This window comes from Apteryx rowi, unplaced genomic scaffold (assembly GCF_003343035.1).
Source record: "Apteryx rowi isolate R43461 unplaced genomic scaffold, aptRow1 scaffold_720, whole genome shotgun sequence".
NCBI classification, from domain to species: domain Eukaryota; kingdom Metazoa; phylum Chordata; class Aves; order Apterygiformes; family Apterygidae; genus Apteryx; species Apteryx rowi.
Genome location: NW_020451006.1, coordinates 1 through 10,667, shown reverse-complemented (window position 1 = coordinate 10,667; position 10,667 = coordinate 1).

Below are 10,667 nucleotides of genomic sequence, written 5' to 3'. Positions count from 1 at the left end.
GCGGCCGGGACAGAGGCTGTGGCAACCACCCGGGTTTTCTGCTTCGGCAGCTGAACGCGGTGTTGAACCCTCCGCAGACCTTGGCTGAGGAAGCAGCAGTGAAAAAACATAGATTGCCGGGCTGCAGCCTGAGGACCGCGTGTAAGTCAGCCGAAAGGGCAGTGGGGCCTGCTAAAGGAGGAAGGTGGAATATAAATCTTGTTTGAAAATACACAGGAAATAACTATACTGCGAGGGTTGGTGTAGGACCGACGCTGTCCCGCCTCGCTCTGGGGGAAACCTCCTGCGCCTCAGTCCGCCCGCATCCAGGTGGCCCTCTCGTTACTCTTTTTTCATCGTTTGCCATATTTCTACGCTTTTTTTTTTTTTTTTTTTACTAATATAGATTCGAACAATTTCCTTCAGACTATTTCTCTTTCCTTGGTATTTTGTTCAGGATTATTCTCACCTGTATGTGTCTCAAGATTCTTTATTGTTGTTTTGGGAATTTTAGCCAGTCTTTTATGATTTTTTGTTGTTGGTGGCTTTTTTTAGCTTGGTTTCCTACAGAATCCAAGCTCATGCATTTAGTGTGTGTGTTTTGATGTATTTCTCCCTGGCACGGATAATTTTTGAACCCACTGGGTGCTTTCAGCCACATTCAACAGGGGGCTAGAGATGGCAAAGATAATTCGTTGCTCTAAATTTAGTGAAAATCAATTTCTGAGTAGCGAAGAAAACCTTTTTCAGTACCTCGGTTGAGGGACAGGCTGCAGAATGAGCTCACACCTTAGCAGACGCCAGAGAGTCAGAGCTCCCCGTGACAGTTCATTTCGGGTTCACGTTTTCTTAGAACCAAACCCAGTCGCTTACAGGATGCAAATTCCATGGAAACCTCCTCTAATACATATGGAGGTCAAGAAAAAGTCTGTTTTAGTCAAAGGAGTTACCAATGACTTAAGTGACATAGAAAGAAAATTTTGCTTATACTGCCAGGTATCATATTACACCATCTCATTTTTTGCTGTTTTAGTAATAAGATGTGTTTATATATTTGGCTATACAGTTTTGCTGCACTCATTAACTACTTCTGATGGAAGTAATGAAGTTAGTGTTAAGTTAGGCATGACTATCTTGGCTGAAGAAAGCATTCTCTTCTGGGGCAAAAAGCAGTAAACAGCTTCTTTTTGAATTTTTAAGTGGTACTGCAGCAGAGTTTGGTTTTAACTGTCAATGATATGAAGTGCAACTGTGGATCTATAGTGCAAATGTGAAGACTAACACCTAACGTTGTAGTAGTTAAGAACAATGTACTGTTGTGTGAATTATGTGACTGTATATTTGCCTGCTAGGTTTCTGTGACCAAAGACTGGGCCTCTTAGTTATACATTTAGTTCCACAGAGAAGATTGCATCTTCTGATCAGTTGAAGAAATACAAATATTTAAGCAAAAAATCACCTCTATAGTTATTCCTTATTTGTGGTGGGAAGCCATACTGAAGTAAGGAAGCCTTACAGAGATGATTGGAGACATTTCTTTAGTCACATTTTTTTCCAATTTTATACCAGTATTTTAGCAGTAAGGCTACAGATATGTTTTTTAAGAACTGTATAGTGATTTTTATTCCGAGTAACAAATTTTAGAACTTAACAAGATATATCTTATCCTCTTCAATCATTAATATGTACTTGAGAGAAGTGAAATGTTGATGTTCATGTGCCTTGTTTAAAAAAACACCCATGTTTTTAATATGAAGTGTTTTACACAACAAAGCCAATTAAAAATTTACTCTTCATTTTAAGGCCTTGACATATCCTTATGACTGTCTTCTGTTCATTAGATACTGACACAAACCTTACATTTTTCTACGTGTCAGTTACAAAAATGATCCTCCCTTCCATTTTTCTTAATTAACTACTAAAAGCCTGAAAATGTTAAAAATATGATTAAACACATTAAAATTGTAAGTTAATGCAGAGACAGGGAATTACCGTCATTTATTACCACCATCATTTATTAGTGGTGATTTACTTCAGAAGAAGTCTTGAAGAGTTATTCTGTTCCTGCTGTATATACCTCACTGAAGTTGTATTTTTGTCTGAGATACAGTAACTTACATACTAATCAACCATCAAGTCATAAACAGATAAGGAAAACAGCAGGAGCAGTAAGGACACAAGTTGTAGGAAAGCAAAACAAAAAAACAATCAGGAGAAACCACGCTGACACTTTAAAAGTCCGTCTCCTATCGTGACTGCGTTTCCCAAATCCGCAAGGGAAGAAAGGCTGAAAATTGTCAGTTTAAACAAGACATTTCAAAGATCCAATTTATTTATTATAACATTAAGTCATGCAGTTAACTTGTTTCCAAGTTAGTAACAACCTAGTCATTGCTCATCAGTTGTATATAAAGTTAGACTTTAATTTTCTATTTGAATTGCAGTCACTTGGGAAGAATTGACTCTTTGTATTACTGTGCTCTTTTAACGGACAATCCAGCAAGCACATTGCTGAAATGAACCCTTATTTTGATAAAAGGAAATCAGAATTCAATAAATGCATATATAGATTCTTTATCTAGATTATTTTACTATTTGTACCTGGAATTGTCCAAATGGTAGTCATGGGCAAGTCTCTCCAGCCACTGTCTTTTCTGCTGTGGTGTTGTACTGGGATTGGAAAGAATGGAGAGAGGGAAATACTGTTGCTGACAGCTTGTAATGTAATGTAAAGCTGTTGAAGCTGCAGTGTAACAAGAAACACCCAGGCTTCAGTCCTGTGAGTCACTTAAACACCTTTGCAGGGAAACGGCGATTGCCCTTCTGGCACTGTGGAGATCTGGGCTCAGAACTCTACCTCTGTATATAGCTTAAGGAGTTGTCCCCAAACTGACATTTGACCTACCAGTGAGGTCGGAGCAGCCTGTACAGCTTTACAAATCAGTTTACTTTTGAAAGCCTGAATATGATTTAACTAAATAGGGCTTTAGTGCTAAAGCAGCAAGGACCATAATCGATAATGCAAAAAACACTGCATTTCAGTGTGCGAAACCTATTTAAATATTAATTATTAGCCTATGTGCTTAAAGAAGAACGTTTAATAAAACTATGTTGGTAACAATGCAAAAAAGGGCATGGTGATACAAGATTTTATTCTTAATCAACAAGAGATAATCTGTTAAAATCGCAGACATCTTCAAAATATTTTAGATACTTTGGAGGCATAGCATCCAAAATACACATGCAGCATTCCAGAGAGTTACTTCTACTCTGGAATCGAGCCCAGAAGATTGTTAACTAATAGATACAGATGCTTTCTCTGGGTCATGAGTTATATACATATTAAAAAAAAATTTTGAAAAAAATTTTGTTTCCAGGTCTGTTACAACTCATTATCATACTTCAAAAACACAGCAAGAAGCCTTTGACAAGGTCTTCTGAATTGCCTAATGCATAATAATAAGATAGAGGTATGCTACTTAAGCTGTTTCACAGAATTTATTAAAAATACTCACCTTTCATGACGTTTAAATTATCCATTATTTTTCATTTCAGCCAAAAGATACGATTTTGTTATTCAGAAAATCCAGCCTGAATTTCATTTGCTCTTTGAAAAGCTGTGATGTGAAATGAAATCTTTGTCCACAATGCAATCACTTTGCCTTCAGTGGCACCGTAATTTCACCTTAATTAGTGCACCATATCTGTAGAATGACTGTGACATTTTTGTTGATTTTAAATAGATACATTTTCAAAGAGGCAGTAGCAGTGATAAAGTTTTATACCAACAAAAACAACATGCAAAACTGCAGCAAACTGGGAACATCCATCATTTTTCTCTGTTGCTTAATGTATTAAAAAGGTATCATTAGTCATAGTGGGCTTCAGTTAAAATTTTCCAGCATTGAATGGCATGAGCAGATTTTTCATGTGCGAATTACATATTTTCTCATGTATAGTTCATTGTAATCCTTTTCCTTTTTAAATAAGAATCCAACAACTTAGTTACAGAGTGTTAAGGAAATATGGTACATTCTGTTTAAGTACTGTCATTGACAATTAAGACATCTAAACATCTATCTTGTTTTCTTAAGCTTTTTAATGCCTCAGATCAATATCAAAGCAGTACAGCTAATGAAGTATCCTGTAAAAGTTAAAGAAAAGCACTTGCTGGAAGCAACAAAGGATCTGGGTTTCATTAATGTTCTGTTTTACTCCATATGAAGTTTTTTTGCATGATTAGTACCTGCTTCTAAAATGACTGTTGTAAATTATTACTCAGTAAGCTTTTCTGAATCCCCTCTGTGATTTTTATAATCACATAGTTCTGGTAGTTAATTCTCTTTTATCCTATGCAGAAATAGCATCATCCAAGATAAAGGTCTGATTATAATAATCTCACAATAAAATATAAGAACAGAAAGTAGATATACCTGATCTTGAACTATTTATTTGATATATTTATTCACATTTTCATTTTCAGTATTTAAAATGAAAAATTCTATTTAAAAATTCTCTTCTAAAGTTTACTATCTATGGTGTAAACTATGTTGTGGATGAAGAAATTTTTAGTACAAATTCTGGCATCTTCTCGAATCTGTCAGTGCTGATAATCTTTTGTATTAAGATAATGGGACCTTCAGGCCCCTAAGGACTGTGTAAGATGATGGGCAGGTGAAATAGAGGATAGTTCCTACTCAATAGGTATAACCAGACAAGTTAAAAGTGTGTGTGTGTGTATGCGTTTGCGTGCCTATGTATACATGTGTGCTGGTGAGGGAGAATAGTAGGTAATATTAGAGCATTACCAACACTTGCTTTTTTTTGTGTGTTGCAATACTCTGTGGCTTAAAACAACAATAAAAGTATTGCTCGCAGTTCCTTGAAATAACTTGTCATGTAAGAATAACCCGTTCCTAAGTCTGAGAGCAAAATCTTCATATCTTGCTATAAGACTGTGTTATTTTTGTTTGCATCGAGTTACTGAAACAATAATACACACTGCCAAAGGGATTTTTTTAATATGCTGTATCCATGTTCAGCTTTGATGTGTAAATTATGTTAGTCTCATAATTTATTTGGGATTTACTTATGTTTGGATTTCAGCAATTAAAAGGAGAGTGAGAATGTAAAAATAGGATGTGATTAAGTGGAGGCAGAAGGAGGGGAAAATTAAATAGAAAAGAAAGGAGGAGAGAACATGGAATGAGGAAGCAGTAGGGATTTACAGCAGGACAGCTATCGTGGTGGATCACTACTGCTGACTGGGTTTTTTAGAGCAGAAAAAGTTAAAGGACATCCAATCTAAACCCAATCTATTTGATATTTTAGTTCTGCATGTATGAGGCAGGAAATAGCTTTGAAAAGCAGCAATTTCCTCCCTGGAAGAGCAACCTATAAATATTAAGTCAATAGTAATGCTTGTCTCTGCCAATAAGTGTTTAGCTTGGAGCGGATGATGAAATTTTTGATTGGGGAAAGCAATTCTTTCAAATAAAATGATCTGAAGGAAAGATAACAAAAGAAACTTTTTCTAAGTATTTGTTCAATAACAAAAGATTTTCATATTAATGTCACTCTGCTTCAACTGAGCCATGTTGTTTTTTTCAGTTTATTTACATAAACATACGTATGGTACCCTCTTCATATCTGTGCTGAATAAGGTGATTTGGGAAGTCTTCCTTGAGATAATACAGTATTTATTTTTTCTTTTTTTTTTTCTGCCTCTGCTAATAGCAAGGACAAATGAACCAAAGTCCGTATCAGTTTATACTGATTGCATACCAGCAGTTTCTTTTCTCTATTTGCATGTTAGTCGTTATTAGATATTGTCAATAAACATCAAACCTAGAAGTTGAAGCAAACATCTTAAATCCTTTTATCATTCCTTCTCACAACAGCAACATAGCTCTCAGGCAGGCATTGTGAAAGAGTTACAAACTTGTGTGTTTTAAATACTGACATATTTTGAAAAGTTGCAGTAGTTATTGCCTTACATGGTGCTTTCATTTCAGATTTAAGGCCCCATTAGAGCTCGTCTACTCAGATCAGATATAACCTCTTTTAGTGGGTATTTTTTTCTGTAAATAGCTGTTATTTTAATTTGCTGGGGCAGCCTACATTTATCTTTTTGGTGATGGACCTAGAATTTATATAGGAAAATGAAGTATTTCAGAGATGCTTCTGAACCTGCTAGCAAGATAAGGAAAAAACAGATGTGAAAAAAAAGAGTGAAAGAGAGAAAATTGAAATAAAGAACGATGAAGCATGTAGAGCAGAAGAATCTGGAATACTCATGTGAGTGCCTGCTTACCTTGCTGCAGCTTGCAACTCCTGCATGCAGGTTTAGTGTCAAACTCCCACAGTCCCTACAATTCAGACTTTTTGGAGTTTGGCAGTTAAATTGTTCGGATTCTTTTGCTGCCATGACACCTAATAATGATATATATTGGCTTCATGTTTCTGCTTAAAATGATAACAATGTTAGTAAGGTAACCATCTCCACCTGTCATCTAAAAGCATACTCTTCAATATTAGAACCTAGTCCTTCTTGGCTTTAGTTAAAAACAAAACAGTATTTTTATGAAGGCATAAAAGCTTTAGCAGTTCTCATCCATGCTTCCTATAACATATTTCACAACCTCTGTAAAACTCAGTAAAAGAAGACAGCTCTGAATAGGTTTAAATTTGGATCTTTTGTTGGTTCACGTGTTGGATTGCTTGGATTTTCAAGGAGTTGTCTAAGTGATAACTCCTTAAATGTCTTTAAAATCCAGACTTTAGGTCATCTGGTAGGAGTCTATGCTTTTAGTAGTAAAATCACAAGGTCAAACTGAGCCATTTGCCTAATTTAGTTTGTAGTATGGAATTATAAGTGCAAAAATTAAAAACACATTGAAAACTGATAGTGAGGGTGAATCATATAATAAGTGGAACATAAAAGAAACAGATTTTTAGCATACAGATTGGAGAGTTGGTGTTACACAACTTTACCACATAAGGCAGTCATGTAATATAGATTTAGTGTGTCGCCTACACCATTAATAATAGAAAGGTTCAATGCCCTTGTACATCTGTTCTGGAAATTCTTGTGAAATCTTGAAATCATGAAATTGTGTTGTTCTTTGATTTAAACAAGAAATAGTAGGTTGATGTTGTGGAATTCTTATATTAAATATCATTCACCATTTCCTTTGTTATTTCTTTCACCCACTTTCTCTTTAATTCAGTATCTCCATTGTTTCTAATATATAAGCTAAAATATAAGCTGCTGTGAATGGGAGTCATACTATTATCAGAATACTTTCTTATTCTTGACAAGAAACCCTTGGCACTATTAAAATACCATAACACCAGGGTAGAATTGTAAATCTGATTTTATTTAATGCTTTAGTGTATTTACATTTTTCCTATTGGAGATTATTAGATTGGTTTGTGTGGATGGGAAGGGTGGGAAGAATGAGGGAGAGAATCATTCTTCTGTGACCAGTGATAGTACAGTTGAAACCTCTTCCTTTTCGTGCCATTATCTGTCCTATTTCCACTGAAGTTAGCTCCTGATTGCATAAATACCAGATTTCAGAGATGCTCAGCTGATGCTGGGGGTAGATTTTTTTTTTTTTTTTTAATAGTAGTAGCCTGTGAATGACTGAATTAAGAATGGTATTTATACTGTAACAGTTCTCTCTGTTTTTAAAATGTGGGTTTTGTCAAAATGGAAGCTGATGTAGGATAGCCTGGGGGAGGATGCAGAACTTAAACTGTCTAAAGAGACAATAGTGATAGGAATTTTTTTTCTGAGATGCTCTCGCTGCTCTGGAACTCTTTTACATTTCATGACAATTCCACTTTTAGAAGCTGCGTTCTACAGGCAAGTTATTACCTGACTCCAAAATTTGAAAAAAATCACTTGTCAGAATTGAGAATCAACATGTTTCCAAGCAGCCTGTATGATTATGTGATCTAATCTAGCTAATAGCTGTTAGCATAATTATATACAAGGCATAGAACAGGTCTGAAACAAGCACTTCAGCATACAGGCATATGGAATATCTTTTTCAAGTATCATGTTTTACTTCATATTTCAGTGTTTTCAAATCTGTTGCTCGTGCCTCTGCAGTATTTTCCCTCATCCACCTTTTCTTCAACATTGCTTGTTTTCAAATTCCAGAATTACTATTTTGTAGCTCCTGATATAAATTGATCCTGTTCGTGCTTGTCTGATAACTGAATGGTGAAATATTACTGCTGTTTTCTTAAGCTCAGTCACAGAGAAGCAATATAGTTTTCAATGGAGTCTGTATATCTGTTTTTAGATGCTGCAGGAACATGATGAAGACAAAAATGTTCTAGTGCAGGTATATGACTCATTTTTTATTAATACATGCTTTTTAAAAATTATTTTTCTGTTTTGTTTTTTCTCTGTTCTAGGTATTTATTGAGAGTCTGTTTATAGTAGTTCAGAATGAAGTTGAATCATATCCTGAAGAACATTATTGTTCAACATCTAAAGCATGGAAAAGACCATTAGCAAGGGTAGGCATATATATTCAGTGATTTTGTATTGATATAGTTGTTCACTTGTATGTATAGTATACATTCCACAAATCATGGAGGAAGTGTGGCTTCACATCTGTGGAGCTTTTCTGTTTCTTCTCAGTGGGTTCTAGGAAACCTGAGAAGTCCAAGTCCTGATTCTGATCTGGATGCCAATTGTTTCACAGGCTACTGGTGAAAAAGAAGTGTCCAGGGATGATGCTATAGCACGGAAGGAGAAGTGTAATAACATTAAGGAGAAGATTTGCCTTACTGGCATTTTTGGTTACAGAGTGAAACTTTTTTGGCAGAAGGACCAGAAAGATATACCTTTGTCATCACTTGTTTTATCTACCTCGAAGTCCTTGTTTAAAAGAACTTAACATCATTTGGTGGAGGAATAAGTGAATCAATTCTAAATAATATAATTGCAACAAACTGACCTCTACAGAAACCATTGCATAGATTTCACTATTTCTGTCATATCATAACAACAACACTCATTCCCTCAGATACTGGCCTTTTTCTTAAAGGCTAAACATCAGAATTCACTTTATTTTGTTCCTATAGCTCATTGTTTTGCGGGAAAAAAAACTGAAAACAAAGCTTAATAGTGGGTAGCAAAGGAAAGCAAAGCAGAGTATTTTTTAGTATTGTGCACGTCTTAGGTGCCATGTGATCCCAAACACTTTGGAGCTGGCCAGCTGCCAATGACTTTTCTTCATACCTGTTTTTCTGAGCAAGTATCTCAAGAGCAACTTGTATTACAGTGACTAACCACTAGAGGGCACGTGATGTTCAGTAATTTCCTGTAATTCTTTACCATTTATAACTTCATACCCGACCTACTGTAAACAAGAAACGTACCTGTTTCACAGTGGGTAGAAACTGATTCAAATTGTCTAGTAATCGCCCTTGGAATAGCCACTTTCTGAAACAGTAGTGCTTATGGGATGATCCTTGGAAACATATTAATAAGCTGGAGAGTGGAGAGAGAGCTGTGAAATGCCTCTGTTCTTGTTTAACTGGTTATCATTTATAGCAGGGTTGGGCTAACATTGTAGTAGTATGGAGTTAAATTATAATTGCCGTATTTACACAGAAGAATAAAAATGAAAGTTTAACAAGGGGACAATGTTATAACTGATAGTCTTCACAGAATGTCATAAAAGTTATACAAAGGTGCTAAAACTGAATAGTCAGAATTTGTTTTATCATACTCATTTTTCTTCTGTTTGTGGTATTATGGTTGTTTTGGGGAGAGTTGTCTTGTGAGCTAGTTTACAGTTTTTCCTTGTTTGAGTGCACTGGTCAAGGTTGAGGATAAGTGAGCTACATGCCTCCTCTCTAGTTGCTACCCTGTTAACTTTTTCAAAGGCAATGTTGTGCAAACAGGGAATACTTAGTTCTTCTTTCTTGTGAAAAGCAAATCACTAAGAAGAAAATGAGGAGTAAGCAGAAACACAGGGACTCCTTTCTTTCCCCCATCTGACTACAGAATAGGATCAACGTGTATGGGTCAGTAATACATATTATTCTAATCATATGGAATCTGTAGGTAATATGGGTTGGAGTCTGTGGAAGCAGAAATCTTGGGAAAGCCTGTCTTCCTTGATCTTGTTTACGTGTTGCTTGGAAAATGCAGGAAGTGCTTTTTTTGTACTACCTTGAGAGGAAAACATAAGTATTTTCTATTCTCAGTAAATATAACTGTAAAAATGAGCTGCCACTGAATGGTAGTCATGAATACAAAGCACAGTATTTTAGCATTTGTAGAACCAACACAACTGACAAAGCACTGAAAAGAGCTTTTCCAGCTCTTTAGTCCTTCTCTGAACACAGTGCTTTGCAAAGTACACAGTTTAGACCTCTGTGCATCATTCGACAACTTTTCGCTTTTTGTTTGAAGAGAAATCTTCACCTCAGTTGTTGGGGCCCTTGCGGTACTTCAGAACAATAATCTATATGAAATATAGAGTATGGAACTACACTGTTTAGGATTAGTTGCTTAGCACAACTTGCTTAGCATAAGTAGCTAAATTTGCTGAAGCCTTAGGCCTCAGACTGTAGCTGCTGCTATGTGCTTTGAAGTAGTTTACCAAGGACACTGGTGCAGCTGGGAATGATACATCCTGAGAAAGTACAGATAAACT